Below are 19,317 nucleotides of genomic sequence, written 5' to 3' on the forward strand. Positions count from 1 at the left end.
GTCACGGGTCATCTAAGACCCGGCACCCCACACAGCTGTGGTGGGATTGGTTCTTGGATCTTGTGGATTCTGAGTTCGTGATCTAGCACGTGGGGCTCTGCGGAAGCTTTGAGAAGAGTCTTTTTAAAGAAGGTACTGGCTGGCTGTTCTGTTCTGCTTTCTGTCTGGGTGTCCGTAAATACATCACACTAACCCGTCTCTGGACAGCACCGCACTTCCGCACCAAACTACGGGAATGGGGAGATGGTTTGTGACTGTTTATTTAGAGCAGAGGTGAAAGTTCTAAGGAAATCCGTAATGTCCTTTCTCTCATTTCTGCAAACCAGAGGTTACTTTCCCCCTCCTTCTGCAGGGCTGATGAAACCAAGCAAAAAGAACATTTCAAGAGGCCAGGCTCTTGGCGTGTGGCAAGCCTTTGGTTGGAAGGAAAGGAGAAGTGAGGAACAAGCTGTGAGGGAAAGAGTCCCCCTGATTAATCCGAATTGGCGGTGTTCGTCAGCGAGGATCCTTCCTACTCTGCTCTTGCCGGGCGCCCAGACACGACGGCTGTCATTTACGGCTTGTCTCTGCATTTGTACTTTCCTTGTCCTCTGTGCTCAAAGTTCATGAGCGACAGAAGAAGCATACTAATTAGTCAACTGTCATTTGGAAATGGGAAAAAAAAATAGGATTTACCATAAATTTTGAAATTCTGGATGGAGTACGCCGTAATAGTTTTCATGGCTTTCATCACATTTTTAGGGAATCTTTTCTTCCTTCCTTGATTACTTCTTGACGCCTTTGCCCAGTTTCGTGATGGGGCTGCAGAGGAATGAAATCATTTCTCTTGTGTGGGATTGGGGGAGTGAGTTCCATTAAGAGAAGGTTACACCACAGACGCTGTGTAGCAACAGCTGCGTGGATGGAAAATTCCAGAGTCTTTCTTGTTACAATGTTTTCCATTTTTATATGTGCAGAGAAATGTGTGCTTAACTGAACTCAGCTGTTTGAAAATTCACAGAAAGTATGAGATAATACCTGTCTTTGCCACTGAAGCAATTTTAAATAACAGCAGAAAAGATGTGCTTGGTTTACAAGACTTTATAAAATACACATTTTGTGACCAGTACTGTGCCAAACACTTGGAGGGGGGGGGGGTTAAAAAAGTAGAGTGTTTACATTCTGATTGATACACTGAAATGTATGTGCTTGAAATAATATGAGGGTTTTTTTTTTTAAATGATGAGAACATGAAAGATTGCTGTAGGTTATTTTCATGGTTCATGGAAGTGGTGAGTTCTGAGTTGTACTTGGAAGATGGATAGAGCTTTTTTAAAAAAAAAAAAATTATGGAAGAATACATCCAGTAAAGTGCATGTGTGTGTCTTACGTGGACGGCTTACTGACTTTTTACAACTGAGCACACCCATCAGATCAAGGCTCAGATCACGGAGAGATCGTTCTCCGCACTCTGGAGGTCCCTCTGGGGCCCTCCCTCATCCCCTTTCAGTCATGACCACCTCTGCCTCTCTGAACAGCTTGAACTAATTTGCTCATTTCTGTACTTTCTGTACGCGGAACGATGCACAATGCAGGAAGCCTCTGTCCGACATGACGATACAATGATGCTCTTTTGTATCTAGTAGCTTCAGCCCATCCTGCTGTCCGAATCAGTGGGTTAACTCGGTGTATCTCTATGGCGGAGTACTACACAGCAACGAACACGAATGATCTGCCAAAGAAAAATACCGCATTCCCCCCCTGCATTGTGTTTGGAATTTGCGGGGTTTCCAGTTTCACGGCACTTTGCATAACATCACCATGAACATCGAAGTGCATGTCTTTTGGTGAAAAGATGTCCACGTTGGGTATGCCTTTACCCAAGAGTGGGAGCGCTCTGGTTTAGTAGGTCCCTAGGCAACAGTTTTAGGCTTGGTCGTGTCAGGTCACACTCCTGCCAGCAGGGGACGAGGTTCCAGCTGTTCGCCAGCCTGGCCCTGGACCGTTTGGTCGCGTGCAGTCTGGGAGGCCCGCAGAAAGCCGGAGAAGAGCCCGTCGCCGAAGACGCAGAATGGCCAGCAGGCAACGGTCAGATCTGCCCTGGGCAAGGAGGTCTCTGCGTAATGGGAGGGAGGCTGGGACAGGGGCTGCCTGCTGCTTGCTCTACAGGCCGCTGAGTTTGGACTTGCTCCCCAGACAGAAGGAAACAGTGAGAGAGCCACTGTGCTCCTTGGGCATCTCGCTCAGGCTGTCTCACCCTCTGAGGCTCTCTTGCATTCCGGCTAGACCCCCTTGTGAATTGACAACGATCTCTGTCCCAGGCAGCTCTTCGCGTCACTCTGCTGCCCCATTGCCCCCCCGAAGGTGCTTGCGGTGGTCTTTCTCGTAGAACGGACCGAGCCCTCTTTCTCTGCTGGGACAGGAACTTCGGTTGCAGGACTTGGGCGGGCTTTCTTTTTTGCTCTTTCTTCTCTCATGTCTTGTGTGCGGAGCCGATCGTAAGAAACTCCGGAAAATAGTGGAACAGTAGGGTTCCCGAGCACCTTTTAAAAATAGCTTGAGTTTTTTGAGTTTCGAGTTTCTTGCTGTCCTTGGCAAGCAGTCATGCTGTTCAGCCTGTCTTAACCGAAGTTCCTCCGGTAGCCCGAGTGCCCATATTCCAAGACTCTGTGGGAAATAGTTCTGGTGCTGTGTGGTTAGATACCGTAGCTTCTAGACACATGTGGCTGTTTAAATTTAAACTAATCAGAGTTGGGGTGCCTGGGTGGCTCAGCCGGTGAAGCCTCTGCCTTTGGCTCTGGTCATGATCTCAGGGTCCTGGGATCGAGCTCCACATCGGGCTCCCTGCTCAGTGGGGACACTGCTTTTCCCTCCACTCCCTGCTCATGCTCTCTTGCTATCTGTCACTATCTCTGTCTCTCTCTCAAATAAATAAGTACAATCTTAAAAAAAAGTTATAAACTCATGAAAGTTATTATAATAAAAAAATAAATATTACTTTTTTTTTTTGTTCTCAGTCCAGCTAGCTAGCCACGTTTCAGCGCTCAGCAACCACGCGTGGCCAGGGGCTCCTGTGTTAGATTGCACAGGACATTTCTCTCCTTGCAGAAAGATCTAGCGGGCCGCAGTGGCTGAGATGATAAAATGCCGAAGAAAGGAGCGAGGACTGAATTAAAAATGTGCATGTGATGTTGCCTCCTGTCTTAGTGGTTACTATAAAAACGTCTGCTCTTTGATCTAAGGTGTGTTGCTGTTAGCACCATTATTTCTTTCTTGGACTTCTTTTTTCAGTCGTGTCTGATCGATGTTTCCTGCATTTTGTTCCTCTCACACATTATTACTAATTTTTTTTTTTTTTCCTGGCTGTGAAGCAAAATCTGGGTGGTTGGCCATTTCCCACAGAATCACAAGCCGTTGCAACTTACAGCTACATGTTGATTTACTGTTCATGTGTGAACAAATAACTAACTTGCCCGTACAAATGTTGTCGGCAGCCTGTGCTTCCAGCCCCGCTCTGCAGCCGGGGGTTGGGGTGAGGTCAGTGGCAGGCGCGGCCACTCCCGTCTGAGGGCCTGCTGCCCGAACCCTCCAGTCGGTCTGGAAAGGAAGTGAAGAAAACTCATGGAGGATTGAACCAGACGCTTTTGATTAGGAAAATATTCTTATTTTTACGTGCCCTGGGGATTTTCGGATGTCGTTGGAAAACAGTCATATATCCTGTTCTTCAAAGTATTTCCTTTATCAGAATAAAACACACTTCAAACGGGGAGCTTGGATCAATAAAAAAAATGAAAAGATAACTCTAGCAGAATGCCCTCTTCCTTCTGATATAAGATGTATTCATTTCTCTCTCGTTCAAGATAAAATGAGAGTAATGTTCCACCGGCAGATTTGTTGTATCATGTGTGCTTTGGATATTTATGCATTCAAAAATATATATTGAGTATTGCTGCTTACTACACACTCAGTTTGGTCCTGGGGATGCACTGGTGACTAAAACTGGTCTGTCTCCTGTTTGTGTGGGACTCATTGTCTATAAAGGGGGGCCGGTGCCTCAAGGATATAGGAACTGGGGCGCCTGGGGGGCTCGGTCATTAAGTGCCTGCCTTCGGCTCAGGTCATGATCCCAGGGTCCTGGGATCGAGCCTCATATTGGGCTCCCTGCTCAGTGGGAAGTCTGCTTCTCCCTCTCCCCCTGCTTGCATTCCCTCTCTTGCTGTCTCTTTCTCTCTGTGTCAAATAAATAAATAAAATCTTTGAAAAAAGGAGCGCCTGGGTGGCTCAGTGGGTTAAGCCTCTGCCTTCGGCTCAGGTCATGATCTCAGGGTCCTGACATCAAGCCCCGCATCGGGCTCTCTGCTCAGCAGGGAGCCTGCTTCTCACCCCCCACCCCTGCCCCTGCCTGCCTCTCTGCCTACTTGTGATCTCTAGCTATCAAATAAATAAATAAAATCTTAAAAAAAAAAAAAAAAGAATATAGGAACTCCTATAAAAGGCACAGGAAGAGGAGACATAATTGACAAAGATTGAAGGGACAGGACAATATACATTGAGTGAGCCAAAATATCTTGATTTTGTACAAAAAGTCATGGAAAAAGTAGTGGTGGGAAGTAAAAGGACACAGGCTTCAGGGTCAAGACCTTTGGGTGTGTCTCCTGGTGTATGCAGTTGTCCATGGCTATGGAACAAATCACTCCCTACTAGCTTAAAACAAGTGCTTATTATCTCATAGTTTTGGGGGATAGGAATTTGGGAGCCACTTAGCTGGGTGGTTCTGACTGAAGGTGTCTCATGAGATTGTGGTGAAGATTCCAACCCTGGCTGAAGTCATCCGAAGCCTTAATTGAGGCTGGATGGTGGCTCACTCCCATGGCTTTTGGTAGAAGGCGAATGTTTTTTTTCAGCATTTTGGCAGAAAGCCTCTTCCTCACCAAGTGGACTCGTTTAACAGGCTGCTGGAGTATCTTCACAACATGGCAGTTGCCTTCCCTCAGAGTAAGTGATCCAAGAGCGAGCAAGATGGACGCCATCTTGCCTTCTATGACTTTGTCTTAAAAATCAGATATGTTCATCTCACACTTAGTCTATTTGTTGGAAGCAAAATCACACACTCCGGGGACGGGAACTGGGCTCCACCTTTTGAAGGAAGAAATACCCAAAAAATTTTTAACGCTGTTGCATGCACCCAGGCTCTTTTATAACTGTGGGATTGTGGGAAAGGTTCCATACTTCCCTCTTGAGTTTTAGTTTTCTCGTATGAGAAATGGGTCTAATGATACCCGTCTCGCAAGGCTGTTGAGAGCATTAAGTGAAACCATAAGTGAAGAAACCTTTGCAAAGTCTGAAGAGTTAGGTAGAGGTTAGTCATTTAGGAAAAGCGCAGAGAATCATGGAAACCCGCACTTACAAACTCCCATTGATTCGCTTTAAGAAACTCGTTGAGCTGTGAAAGGTTTCCAGGATGATTCAGGAAGGATCTGGGCTGTGAAACACTGTCTTCACGTCTTCATTTCCTTCTCCTTCTGTTAGAATTCCAGCTTGATACATGTGGGACCCTCTCGATATTGCTTTGCTTAAACTAATTTTTAACTCCTTGCTTCCTTGTTCAGGTAGATTCCTTGATGCAACCGTCTAACTGCAATTTCTCTTGTTGGCTGGGTTCCGCTGAGAGCAGTTTCTGTCTTTGAATTTCAATGCTTTTTTTTGGAGGGGGGGACTTTTTTTTTTAAAAGATTATTTATTTATTTATTTGACAGAGAGATTACATGTAGGCAGAGAGGCAGGCAGAGAGAGAGGAGGAAGCAGGCTCCCTGCTGAGCAGAGAACCCGATGTGGGACTCGATCCCAGGACTCTGGGATCATGACCTGAGCCGAAGGCAGCGGCTTAACCAACTGAGCCACCCAGGCGTCCCGCGAAGGCAGCGGTTTAAACCACTGAGCCACCCAGGCGCCCGACTTTTTTTTTTTTTAAATCCCCAAGATGTCTAAATTAATTTTCCTACCCACCTGTTATTTTTCTTTCCTCCCAACACGCGCTTCCATTCATCGGTATAGCTGATGGCTGCACCCTCGGAGCTCACCAACGGAGAGAGACGCACACAGACTCGCGGAGAAGGCATGCTAAGGGAGAAACGGAGGGCTGACTCCTCACGAAGAGCAGCAACATTACACGCATCCAACGTGCTGTTGAGTTGTTGCAGTGCTATTTTTAGCCTCTTGTCTTCCTATTTGACTTTAATATGGTTGCCAATCACGAGTCAGGATGCTCTGAGTCCCAGCCGGGAACCAGTTGTTTTCTTTAGAATCTGCGTTCCGCGTGCCCGTGCCGGTCGATCTCCGAACGTGGGCCATTTTTACCTCAGCTTTTGCCACGATGACTCTCATTTCTCCTCTCTCTTTCCTATGGTCCTTGTCAAAAGGATGAGGAGGAGAGTGTCTGCCGAACGGTAAAACGTCGCAATGGAAACCTTCTAACACAACCTTCTTGGCTCCTTCAGTCCATCTCCACGGAGCCCGGACTCTGGTCTCCGTAACCGACTCCTGTGCCACCTGCTATCAGTTGGAAGAAATCGAGGCATATCTTTTACCTTTCCAGAACTCCCTGTTAGGTGGTTTTGAAGTTACTGGACTTCCCAGTGGCTGTTGGAACGAATGAGGCCTCCACGATGTGGCTGTGGCGATGGTGCTTTGGCCGTGGACACTGCCATCAGGGATAAAGGCAGGCTCCGCTACGCACCTGCTCTCGTGGACATAGGTACCTTTCCGGTTGTTCGGGACGTCTTTGACTTGAAGTCAGGAGACCTGGATCTGATATGGCTTTGCCATGGTCTAACACTGCTATCACCTGCACGGGCTGAGTAACGCGGCCGCACAGCGTGATTGCTGGCTTGGGTTGCGCTCGCTGAGTGATTCCACAAAGACACGAACACAATAAAGGTAGGACCTTGCGTAGGTGTAATGATCTGTCTCAGACTCCCTCATCCATACAGCAGAATGATGATTTTATAATTCCTCAGCAATCACGTTAACTCTTGACATTCATTAGAATCCCTTTCTCTGTGAGTTTTTATAAATCTTTCTAGTAATGAATAGCGGAGTCCCTGGCATAAAAAGAAATGAATTTATTGTTGACTCTTCCACAACCGTATGAGTTTCCAGCAGACAGATTGCCATGAGCAGAGCAAGCTTCCTTTTCCAAGGTACAAATTGCTAAGCTTTCCCTAGTTATGTATTTGATACCAAGTTGCATGACTGATTGATATTTTAGGAATTGATTGGCCACTGCGTGTCTTTTGTTTGAAAACTGGTGAAGACCATGGACAGTGGAATACGTAATGCTGCAGAATATGGGACTAAAAGCACTAAGCCTGTCCTGATGATGCTTGATTTGACACCAGCCCATCGGTCCGAATCTGTGACTACACACATTTCCTTAAAAGGCGCTTTGCTTTGAAAATCTCTTGCCGTAGTCGAATTAGACAAGCACGTGGGGTTTCAATTAGTCTTGTAAGTCAAGAAAACCCCCTTTTGTTGTACTTCTTTGCATATTAATCACACACAGTGGTGTCCCTGCCATCTCTGTTAGGTTTCTGGAAGGTCTGAGGGACTCTGTGTAACGTACAGAACACCTGTGCAGGGAATTCCCATGTTCCTTATGAATTCCACTCTGTTCTACCCCATCGAATAGATGATAAAACAGCTTCTCATAAAGCCCCTGAGAACAGATGCCTTTGATGGCTGGTTTTATTCACGAGAATGAACATGGCTCGAAAGCAGTGTTGGAGGCTATCGCCTCTGGTGTCAGACGTCACGGTCTTGATCCCTGTCCCGCCTCAGACTACCTGTATGGCTGGGGCAGCCTTTCTTTATTCTCTCTCAGGCTCAGTTATCTCATTGTGAAAGGTGGGACCACCCACACGGTTACTGGGGAGTTAACGAGGAGTAGTAACGGAATCGTTGAACGCTCAGATCGGCAGCCGTCAGAGAAGGTGTTCAGTAGGGGCTTCTGCGCGGAACCTTAGGTTAAGCGTCCAACTCTCGGTTTCGACTCAGGTCGTGATTTCAGGGTCATGAGATTGAGCTGCACGCTGGGCTCGGCACAGAGTCTGCTTGGGATTCTCTCTCCTTCTCCCTCTGCCTGTCCCACTCATGCTCTCTCTCTCTCAAATAAATAATCTTTTTTTAAAAAAGTGCTCAGTAAACTTAAGAAAAAGGAAAAACAAAAAGCCACTCCTTTTCCTGTGACGTAAAGAATAAAATCTGGAAAAACAAGAAAGCAGGATAGCTACTGACTAAATTTTCTTTCTCTCCTCCTCCCCCCGCCCCCACCCAGGATATTTCCTTATAAAATTAGAGAGTAGACTTGGGAATGAGAACGTGGTGGCTGTGGGTAGAGAAATGTCTGGCTGAGGAAAGAACTATTAAATAGACATTTCATATTTTGGGTAATTACCCAGAATACAGAAGGCAGTTTTCCATGCTTGGGAAACTCCCTACTACAGTGGGAGAACCTTCTTAATTTTTGTTTTAAATTTTATTGTGCATAACAGACTGTGTTCCCGTTAGACGCCATCTGAATATTGGATTTGCCCATATAATTTCATGAACTGAGTTATTCGCCTATCTGTGAGTTCTCATATATTTGATTCCATGAATATAATTTGATACGTTTGGCTAAAACGTATAAGAATTTCATCTTGGCATAGACTTAGTAAGATTGGAAACATGTAGCAAGGTATAGCAAGTCTGGTTGGTAGGACTCTGTAAAGAGAGAAATCATTTGTTTCTTAAACAAATATGTTTGTCTGTTGGCATATTCAGTATAGTCTTAAATTCATCATGTGCCCTTTAATATTCAGTCCATTACATACACAGAGTAAAGAGAAGACGTGAGTTTAACCCTTCTCCAATGCAAATATTTGGTAGAGCATTTACAGTTTTATCTCAATATTTTCTCTTGAACTCAATTAAGTTATCAAGCATTCTTTTGCAGAAAAAATTAAATCATCCTCAATGTAGTATCAGTTTGATTAATATTTTTTATCACTTAGATTATTTAAAAATATAATTTCGCAACTCACATGGGTTGCTGGCAAGTGATGTAGATGTTCATGGAAAATTCTGGAGAGCCATAGAGACCATCTCTACTCCCTTTATCAGAGCCTAATCAGAAGAAGGAACTTTGCAGGAAGAGGGACAGTGGTTCTCAGAAGTAAATATTTAATTGATGTGCAAAATATCCATATTTGGTTCTTGATATTTTTAAGACTAACGGTAAAAAAAAATATTTTATCTGATCTGCTGGAAGGGTTGACATCTGCTGGAAGGGTAGATGCCTTGAAAAAATTGTTTCTGCTTGGAGTTGAGTCCTTTTCTCGGGAATCTGTGCTCTTTATGTATATACATACGTATGTTCAAATTAGTATGGTTTTGAATGTAACAAATTACCCCCAGAAGGTAGCAGGCTTAAGACAATGGTATTAGTTTCTCCTCTCTTGGGTTTCTATGGCTTGGGAACTTGAGAGTGGCTTAGCTGAGTGGCTGTGGCTCTGGGTCTCTCAGGAGTCTGCTGTCCCTTGTTGACAGGGGCTGCCATCATCCAAAGGCTTAACTGGGGCTGGGATCTGCTTTCAAGGCAGCTCCTTCACTTGCCTGACACCTTCATCCCTTTCTGCCTGGCCTTTTCACATGGTGCGTATGGATTCTCCCAGCCTGGCGGATGACATTTCACAGAGTGGGTGATGCAAAAGCCCAGAGTGGAAGCTTAGAGATCACACACTCTCATTTGCACTGTATTCTCTTGGTGCAGGGCCAGTCCTGGTTCAGCGTGGGAGCGGGTTATGCAAGGGTATGAATCCCAGTTGGTGAGCATCACTGGGGGCCGTTGTGGAGGCTGGCTACCATGGTGCACATACTTATATGTTTTAACCAACATCTGAGGATGTGTTTAGTACAACACCAGGACTGGACATGATCTACTTAAATATAAAGACAAAAATGATGCAAGGTTCAAAGAGATGAGTTCAAATACAACAAATCTGACAACCATGGATGTGGTCTACTTTTGAACAAAAGATCAGTTTATTTTTTATTTTTTATTTTTATTTTATTTTATTTTATTTATTTATTTGACAGACAGAGATCACAAGTAGGCAGACAGGCAGGCAGAGAGAGAGAGAGGAAGGGAAGCAGGCTCCCCGCTGAGCAGAGAGCCCGATGTGAGGCATGATCCCAGGACCCTGAGACCATGACCTGAGCGGAAGGCAGAGGCTTAATCCAGGTGCCCCCAAAAGATCAGTTTTAAAGATACTTTTTTTTTTTTTTTTAACGGATAAAGATTTAAAAGCTTTCATGTATGCAGTCATTCTTAAGCTTGGAATTGTTCTTTTTCTCCTTTGCTTGGCTGGAGGTTATGCATACGTAAGGACCTTAACACCGATAATGGTAATTCAAGGGCACAGGTCATTAGAAACAGAGTACATGTGTATGTGCTATGGTTCAATAATGAATGTGTTCATATGGAGAGGAGTCTGGGAAATTTGGGATTTATAAGTGAGTTAGAGGACTCTAATGTGTATCTGATTCCACAAAGTCTCTCCACCATTGGGAGCCTTGAAAGGAGTATGTTGAGGTCTTTAAATATGGCAGAAAACCCCACAATGCCTGCTCTGGGGTATTAGGAGACGCACCTGATATAGCCTCATGAGAAGTGGCTTCCGAGTTTTGAGATGGCTTTACCCCATGAAGCTTGGCCTCATGTTTCGTTAAAGTCATCCTTGGAACAGAGCCCTGCGTTCCTTGTGTAGCAGAACAGAGGAACAGACTGGAGAAAGCGGCAATTGGAGACAAAGATTCAGACAGGGAAAGCAATACCCAGATTCAGGGGTCCACAGTGTCTAAGACCGGGGCCACTCATAGCTGTTTTATGTCACCAGTTTTCATCCAGGGTGTTACTGCCTTTGCAAAATGGAGTGACAATGTATCTTTACAGGTTTTCTGTTTCCTTGTTGGTTTTGCTTGCCTTTTTTTTCCTTTTCTTTTTCTTTATTGAAACTGGCTTTCCTGAACACCCAAGTTTGAAAAATGGAATGGTGGGGCTCCTGTCCACCTCTCAGGATTTGTTGTGAAGAAACAAAATGGAACAAAACAAAAATACGCCACTACCCACCACAAACTTGACCTCGGCAGTAAGAAACTGCGAGGAGGGCACCCGGGTGGCTCAGCTGGTTAAGCGACTGCCTTCGGAGCCCAGGATCGAGTCCTGCATCAGGCTCCCAGCTCAGCGGGGAGTCTGTTTCTCCCTTAGACCCTTCCCCCTCTCATGCTCTCTCTCTGAAATAAATAAAATCTAAAAAAAAAAAAAAAAAAAAAAAGAAACTGCAAGGAGATATAGGGGTTATGATAAAGTTGGACAATTCTTGGAAAGGATTTAATAATAATTTGTCTTTAAGGTACCCCAAAATAAGATATGCAAGTGAGATAATATATATTTTTAATTGGATTTTTTTTTTGGGGGGGGGGAAGGCATTCTTGTCCAGGCTCCATTTGCTAGAGGCTTATTTTTATCTGGGTTCTTCCTTTTCTAAAACTGTCGGAAAGAATTATTTTCTCAGGACATCAGATTCTTGGCTCGAGCTGTAACCAGACAGGCTGCAGATTTTTTTTTTAAAGTATCTTTTTCTTCTTGTTTCTCATCTTTTATTTCTCAAAATACATGTGCTTTTTATAGATATGGGAGCAATTTTCAGATTGGGCGCTCTGAAAATAGTTTGAATTAGAATATATTAGGAGAAAAATCATAATTTACCCACAGGAGCACATCATGTTTTATTTTATTAAAAGCAGTACACAGAGGCTGCAGACAGAGAAAAAAATGAGGTGGAGATTTTTTCTCTCAGCTATTATTTAAGCCTTCGTTTTGTTTATGGGAATCGTTTTTAATGTTAAATGGACACATTAATTAAAAATAAATTTAAGCACAAGTTACTTTTCTGCTTTGCTTTGTTTATATTTCTCCTCAAATATCCTCCTGGGGATTGAAGAAGTCCAAAGGGTCATATTTTGCAAGGGTATCCTTTTCCAACTACGGGCTTAACCCTGTAAGACTCCAAAGAACTTTGCTCCCTGGATCCACGTCTCCTGTCTACTCCCAGCGACTCTCTTCTGGTCACGCCCTTTCTCCTTCTACTCATGATCGCAGTGTTGCTTGAACTCTTCATGTCCAGTTTAGTTTTTATATTACGTGAAATTGTTACTTTTCATCTAGTAATAGGCTGATTGCGTCCTATCTGTCCCAAAGTTGGCGAATCGTTTCCATTGCTCTTGGCTGAAGTCCAAAGCCCTCTAGCTCCCAAACCAGGCACCACGAAACATGCAAATCCCACATGATCCAGTAATCGCCCATGTGGGCTTTTGTCCCAGACAGATGAAATTTATGTCCGCACATAGATCCATCTATGAATATTCATGGACGCTTTACTTGTAATATCTCCAGAGTGGAAAGAAGCAACGTCTGGTGTCCTTCTCCAGGCGAATGGTTAAGCCAACTGTGATCCATCCGTTTAATGGAATAAGCTAAGAAATGAGAAGGAACAGACTATCGATACAGCAACTTGGATGTCCAAGGAGTGTGCCGAGTGGAAAGAGTCACTCAGTTATTAGTTGGAGGCTGTTCCCAAGGCAGAATAGTTCCTTGGTGTTTATAGCTTGCTGCTCTGAAAAGCCCAGTAGAAGACTGTCACCATAGAAGTCCCCAGGCCCGACAGTTGCTGGGTGTTGGCAGTTGGAAGACCGTGTTGGAGACGTGAAAATGTATGTGCCAAGGGGATATGCGTAAGCACGGAAAGAACTTACTACTGAAAATGAAATTAAGGAACTCTCCAGAAAGTAGAGAAAAAAGACGAGGAAATGGAGAACAGGAAGGATAAGAAAACGAGAAAGGCCGCTCAACGATGTCCAATATGTAAACAGTAGGAGCTCCAGAAAGAGGAAAAACGAGACAAAACGAAACAGGAAACAGAGGTAATACATCATAATTTTTTTTAAAGTCCAAAAAGTGGATTTTCGTTTCTGTAGGAACATGGTGGCAGCTTCGTTCTGAATTGTCTCCTAGAAAACTTAGGCAGCCCCGAGGAAGACAACAGCGTCCTACAAGACACATTTTCCGTGAATGTAGGAAATGGAGAAAACCTGCAGACTCAAAACTGTGAGCACATTTCCTCCAGTCAGAGCCGGCAGGAAGCCTGGATGGAAAGTCACCGCAGTTTTATGTAATCCCAGTTGAAACACAGTGTGCCCTATCAGGGAAAGTTTGCCTGAAAGTCATCCCCCTGGAGGTGCTGCTTCAAGTCGCGGGAAGAACCAGCTTCCATCAGTGGTGTTATAACATGTTTACTGATCACTGGGGGCTCTCATGATCCAGGCCAGGACCTGAGGCTCTGCACTTCCAGCAGGCCTGGGGGATGCTGGTGCTGTCTGTCAGTGGACCCTTGGATTAACGCAGAGTTTCAGCAGGGCTCTCAGTCCTGGTTGCACCTTCTCATCCCCTGGAGTGCTTTAAAAAGGCCTGCTGCCCAGGCCTCATCCCACAGAAGTCCATCACATCTCTGGGGACCCAGGCATCCGTGATCAATTTGGGCTCTAGGCAGAATCCGACAATTAGGTGTCAAATTAGATGTGCTACGGGCCACAAAGGTACCCTAAAGAGGGAAAGCAGGCCAGGTGAAGTGGAGGGGAGCTGGCCGTCCCCCAGGCAGTGGCCGTGTGCGAATGTGTGCCCCGTTGCTAGCAAATGCTCTGGTTATTCAAGAGAGCTGGGCATTTCGGTGCAATGCTGGTGGGAGAATTATGCATTTTTCTCCTAAAAAAAAGGATTTATTTATTTATTTGTTTAGACCATGAGCTGGGGAGAGGGTAGAGGGAGAGAGAATGTGAAACAGACTCTATCTGGGCTGAGCACAGAGTCAGACATGGGCTCGATTCCACAACCCTGAGATCATGACTTGAGCCGAAACCAAGAGTTGTACACTCAACGGACTGGGTCATCTAAGTACCCCCCAAACAATGCATTTTTATGCAATGCCACCCAATCCGGATTTTTCTGTGACACCTGAACTGGACACCACTGGGCAGACTGGAAAAACCTGCTGGTTAGCTTGGTAGCAACTACTGATCAAGATGAGAGCTCAGAAGTGTGCAGGAGGCGTTTGTGTCATCCCAACGACGGAGGCTTGGAAAGTGCAGTGGGCAGGGTCCAGGAATGCCAAACACTTGCCGTGCTGGGGCAGCGCTGTCCCATGAAGAACGAGGAGGACTTGTCCTGACAGAGTGACAAGTGCCCCACTAGAAAAAAGAGGCACGTTATGACTTGGGGAAGACAGTTTGAAAAACTAACTGTAAAAACAAAAACAAAAAACAAACCCTAACTGACTATGTAATCTAGAAGTTTTCTCTACCTTATTTCCTATGATACAGTTGTGTGTTTCTCTCTACATCTATCTATCTATCTATCTATCTATCTATCTATCTATCTACCTGTCTATCATCTATCTGTTTATCATTTCTTTGGTATCCAACTACATACACAGAAAAGTTATTTTTCTGGTAGAGAAGTATTTGAGGCAATGGGAAAATATGAATGGTCAAAGTGTATTATCAAAAAAAATCATTTTAGTTTGACATTGACTATATTATACATTCTAAAGTTTTGTAGTCAGATTAAGCCATAAAAGACTCCCCCCAGCATCTTTACCCAGGCAAGCAGTTGTGTACTTCTACAGTAATATCTTTTATCCATTTATTAATCTGTATAACATGTACTGGGACGCCTGGGTGGTTCAGTGGCTTAAACCTCTGCCTTCGGCTCAGGTCATGATCTCAGGGTCCTGGGATCGAGCCCCGCATGGGGCTCTCTGCTCAGCAGGGAGCCTGCTTCCCTGCCCCCTCAACCCTCTGCCTGCTTCTCTGCCTACTTATGATCTCTGTCAAATAAATAAATAAAATCTTAAAACAAAAACATGTACCTTAGTACATTCCTTTGGGGATTGTCAGCCCATAAAGCATCCCAACTTTCTACTTTTACTTTTCATTCATATCATTCTCTACTCTTGTTAAAGTTTCCAAAAAATGCCCAACAATATACAACGAAAAGAATGATCTTTCACCACCTGCCTCAGTAGGTTATATGTCAGGTGTGGTTTTATGGGTTTGCACCGCAAAGATCTAACTTTATATTACATAGAAGGAATACCGGAGAAGTATTGCCGATGAAAAGGCATCATGCTGGACAGTGACCACGTGCATCGAGGAAGAAAAATGGAAATAGGGCTGACTTGTCAGTTTGAGGCTCTGTCATGGGAGAAGCGGAATGCCCGTCGGCCGTTCATTCCTGGAATGGAATGCATACTAGCACCGCAGCCGTTCACGTTTGATTTAAGTCTTTACCTGCTCACAGTTTTGTGAGCGGCGAAATAAAGACGAATCTCTAATGCGGCGTGGGTAAGAGCTGTCCTTGGTCACCATCTGAAGTCATCTTAGTCACGCCCATCTCGGCTGTCCAGAAGTTAAGCAAGGACCCAGTGGGGCGGGTTTGGCAGTCGGAGCTGGCCCGCAGCCGGCTGTGTTAGTCGGCGAGGGCCGCTGCACAGAGCACCCCGCACTGGGCGGGTTAGACAACAGAAACCGATTATCTCACAGTCCTGGAGGCTGGAAGTCTGAGATCAAGGTGTTGGCAGGGCCAGGCTCTCTCTAAATGCTCCAGGGAAGACTCTGTTCTCATCCTCTCTTAATTAATTCCATCTGAAATGGACCTAGTTCCAAACAGAGTCACATTCTCAGGTCCTGGGGGTTAGGATTTCAACATATGAATTCTGGGGAAATGCAATCCAACCCATAACAGAGACATGCAATACATATGTATTGAATGAATGAAGAAGGGAGATGGGGAAGGGGCTGGTCTGGGCCCCATGCTCCTTCCAAGTGGTCGGGACACTGCGTGTTTCTGATGCCAGCCGTCCCAGGACTCAGTAGTCTGTAAAACACAGGTGTCAGTGATTGTAACTTGATTCTTTATCGACACAAGAGGGTGATTCCTTGAGTGACATGAATGGGGACAGTACATAGAGGGCCAGTGGCTTAATAATAAATAAAGTAGCAATGTATAAAGGATTTTAGGAAGACTATCCAGTTATGGCTAGACAGTGGCTTTGGATGTGACCTGTTGGTTCCTGAGCCGAACCTGCAAATTTGGACGCTGGGCACAGTGCTGTGCAAGGTCTGAAAACACGGTAAAGCCCGAGTTTGGGACATTGCCACAGTCCCTACCTATGCTCTCTGCTTCAGGTCCCCTAGACTTTCCTCTCATTTGGCTTCTAGCCTTGCTCTGAGTATCTGTTCTAATTTGACCTCTTTTGTCTTCTTAGTCATTAAGACTTGCCACTTACTTAGATCACAGGACTTAAGCTCACTGCAGAATTCTTAGACATTTTGCATTTAATTTCTCCAAAGTTCTGTCTTTCACAGAGAGGAACTTTCTGTTGTGTTTATGGAAACTTTGACACCTGTGTACCTACCATTCACTGCTTTTGTTCCTAATTGCTATGGCACAGATCTGTACGATGCTGGAAGTTCTGGAGTTGCAGAAAAAGAAGCGCCACGAGGAGAAGGAGTCACGTTTGATTTTTTTTCTTTCTTTCTTTTCCAGCTGTATTCTCAGTTCCTAAACAGCACCTGGCTGGTATTTGTTTTCTTACTGAGATTCCTTTCCTGCTGGGAACCTAAGTGCTAATCGCTTCAGCCTTTAGCGCAATGATTGAAAATAAGTAATGTGGACATTGTGGGAGGCATATTATGTGCCTCTATACTTTAGGCTGTGGGCTGCAAGCTGCTGGGAAAATTCTCCTCCATTATTTAAAATAATCTTCCCATATACTGTTTTCTGCATCTGTAAATAAACCCTCTCACTTTCTTTCTTTCTTTTTTTTTTTTTTTTTAAGATTTTATTCATTTATTTGACAGAGTTCACCAGTAGGCAGAGAGGCAGGCAGAGAGAGGAGAGGGGGAAGCAGGCTCCCTGCTGAGCAGAGAGCCCGATGCAGGGCCCAATCCCAGGACCCTGCAATCATGACCCGAGCCAAAGGCAGAGGCTTAACCCGCATGAGCCACCCAGGCACCCCTAAACCCCCTCACTTTCAAGTGCACCTTGTGTGTACTGAGAGCCGGCTTCACATTCAGGTAGGGTTTTCTTTAACACACTTCAAATATGGACTCTTCCCATATGAAACTGATACTAAAAAATTAGCAACTCCCTGGCCAGGGAGTGGCAGAAACAGGACTCAAATCAGGCTTTCGGACTCCAAGTTCAGTGTTCTCTCCGGGAAAATAGTCAAGAGACTGTTTTTCTTAAGACACAAAAGAGGGAAAGAGGAAATGGGTAACTTTTATGACAGTTCATGGATCTGAAACTGGGAGCAATCACCCCCCACCCCCCAGGTTTTGGGTGGGGAAAACTGAACTCCAAAGCCTCCCTCCCTCCCATTTCCAGTAATGGGAAAAGAGCGCCTGGACAGAGTTCTAGTAGAACACATCTAGTAGTAATAGAATGCTGGCCTCCATGCCAGCCATAGTGGTAATTTTAAATATTCTAGCAGGGTCATTAAGAAAAGTAATGTGATAAAAAAACAGATGAAACGAATTTTAATAATATATGTAACTGATCCAATATATCAAAAATCATAGCATTTCATCCCATAATAAATATATAAGTTACTAATGGGTATTTTGCATTCTTCTTTTCATTCCAGATCTTCCAAATCCTGCGTGGATTTTACACTGCTTGCATCTCTCAATTCAGGCCAGGGATGTTTCAAGTACTCAGTCGCTGCGTGTGGCCAGTGGCTGCCCTCTTGGACAGTACAGCTCCAGGACAGCGCCGAAGCCCTCATCTTCTTTTCAGCACATGCACCCTGTCTCCCTGACTTCCATGCTATTGGTATTCATAAAATAATAATCATAAAGAGCTGGTGCTTATTTTGAATTATTGTAGGTGGAAGAAGGCAGGAGTAGCAAGCAGCTGGGAAGTATATGTCATTCGTGGAAGATGTTTTAAAAATTCTCAGTCTTGTCCAAGTAAGGCAAATTAGTAATGAAAGCTACATTATAAATTTCACAGTGGGGCATAACATTGAACATATTTGTGTTCTGAAGATAAAGGTGACTAATACGCTTTTGACGTAATGCTTCCAGGATTTCTGATTCTCATTCTTTGAGTTATTTTCCATTAAAACTCCTTCCCTTCTCCCCGGCACCCCTTCCACCCACCCACCCAAGGAGTAGCACATGGGCCCTTAAAACATCGTGGTAGGGGAGCTGCTCTCCTTCTCCCACTTAAATCTGTTCAGATGCTACCAGGTCAGTCTTTCCTAAAATATGCTCAACAGAACAACAATTCTGTGGGATGTGGTTAATGATTCTACAGGGAAAAAGAGTTTCTGTGTCCCGATGAGTTTGGGCAATACTGGGCTAATCCTATCAGTTATGGTGGGATTTGGCTACGTGTGACAAAATGGGCTCACAGTTTTAACCAAGCAGGAATTAATTTCTTCTCACATTACAAAAGATCCAGACACAGTCCAAGGCTGCTGCCGTGACTTCACACTCTCCCCAGCGTCCCAGACTGTCTTCTTCCTCTTGTTTCTTGAGCTTGTCCTTTTAATTCTCATGCTCATTGCCTCCTACTTGCAAGATGGCATCCCCAAATGTGTGTGTTTTAGGCTCAGAGAAGAAAGGAGGAATGGAGTGCAGGAGGAACGGAGGGATGAATGGAAAGGGGTTAGGAAGGATGCAGGGAAAGAGGGATGGCAGGAGGAAGGAGTTTCCCCACAGTCTCTAGGAGTCTCCAACTTTGGTTTCATTAGCTGGAATGATGTCCCAAGGCTCTCTGCGGCTTCTGGAAAAATGGATGTTTTAATAGAGCACATTGTCGTGGTAAATTAAATCATTCTTCTCTTCCTAAGAATGAAGGAGATGGAGTCTGGAATGTTCAGTAGGTGCCACATGGGCTCCAAAGTTTTCTTAGAGCCTTTAAATTTTTTTTTTTTATTTATTTTTAGCATTTTGCTTTGTGCATGTCAAATGGTGGAAATACTAATCTCCTTTTCCCCCATCAAATCTTCATCCCCCCCCCCCCCCCCCCCCGCCATGATGGAACTTAAGAACTTTCGTTCTGGAAAAGAAGCTTTGGGGAAATTGTATTGACGTGTCATTGTGAGAAAGCCACATGTCCTAAAACCGAGAGGAATGAGGGGTCTGTGGACGACCCCGGTACGGGGCGAATCGTGATGT

At 44.7% G+C, this 19,317-nt stretch overlaps 1 long non-coding RNA gene across 1 annotated transcript; it reads left to right on the forward strand.

Moving 5' to 3' along the window:
- The first annotated feature begins 4,886 nt into the window (after nucleotides 1–4,886).
- LOC132007389 (uncharacterized) lies at nucleotides 4,887–19,105 on the forward strand. Its single transcript, XR_009401333.1, has 3 exons — nucleotides 4,887–4,974; nucleotides 6,034–6,915; nucleotides 17,778–19,105. It is a non-coding gene; the product is annotated as an uncharacterized LOC132007389 (long non-coding RNA).
- Nucleotides 19,106–19,317: the final 212 nt, after the last annotated feature.

This window comes from Mustela nigripes, chromosome X, assembly GCF_022355385.1.
Source record: "Mustela nigripes isolate SB6536 chromosome X, MUSNIG.SB6536, whole genome shotgun sequence".
Lineage (NCBI taxonomy): Eukaryota > Metazoa > Chordata > Mammalia > Carnivora > Mustelidae > Mustela > Mustela nigripes.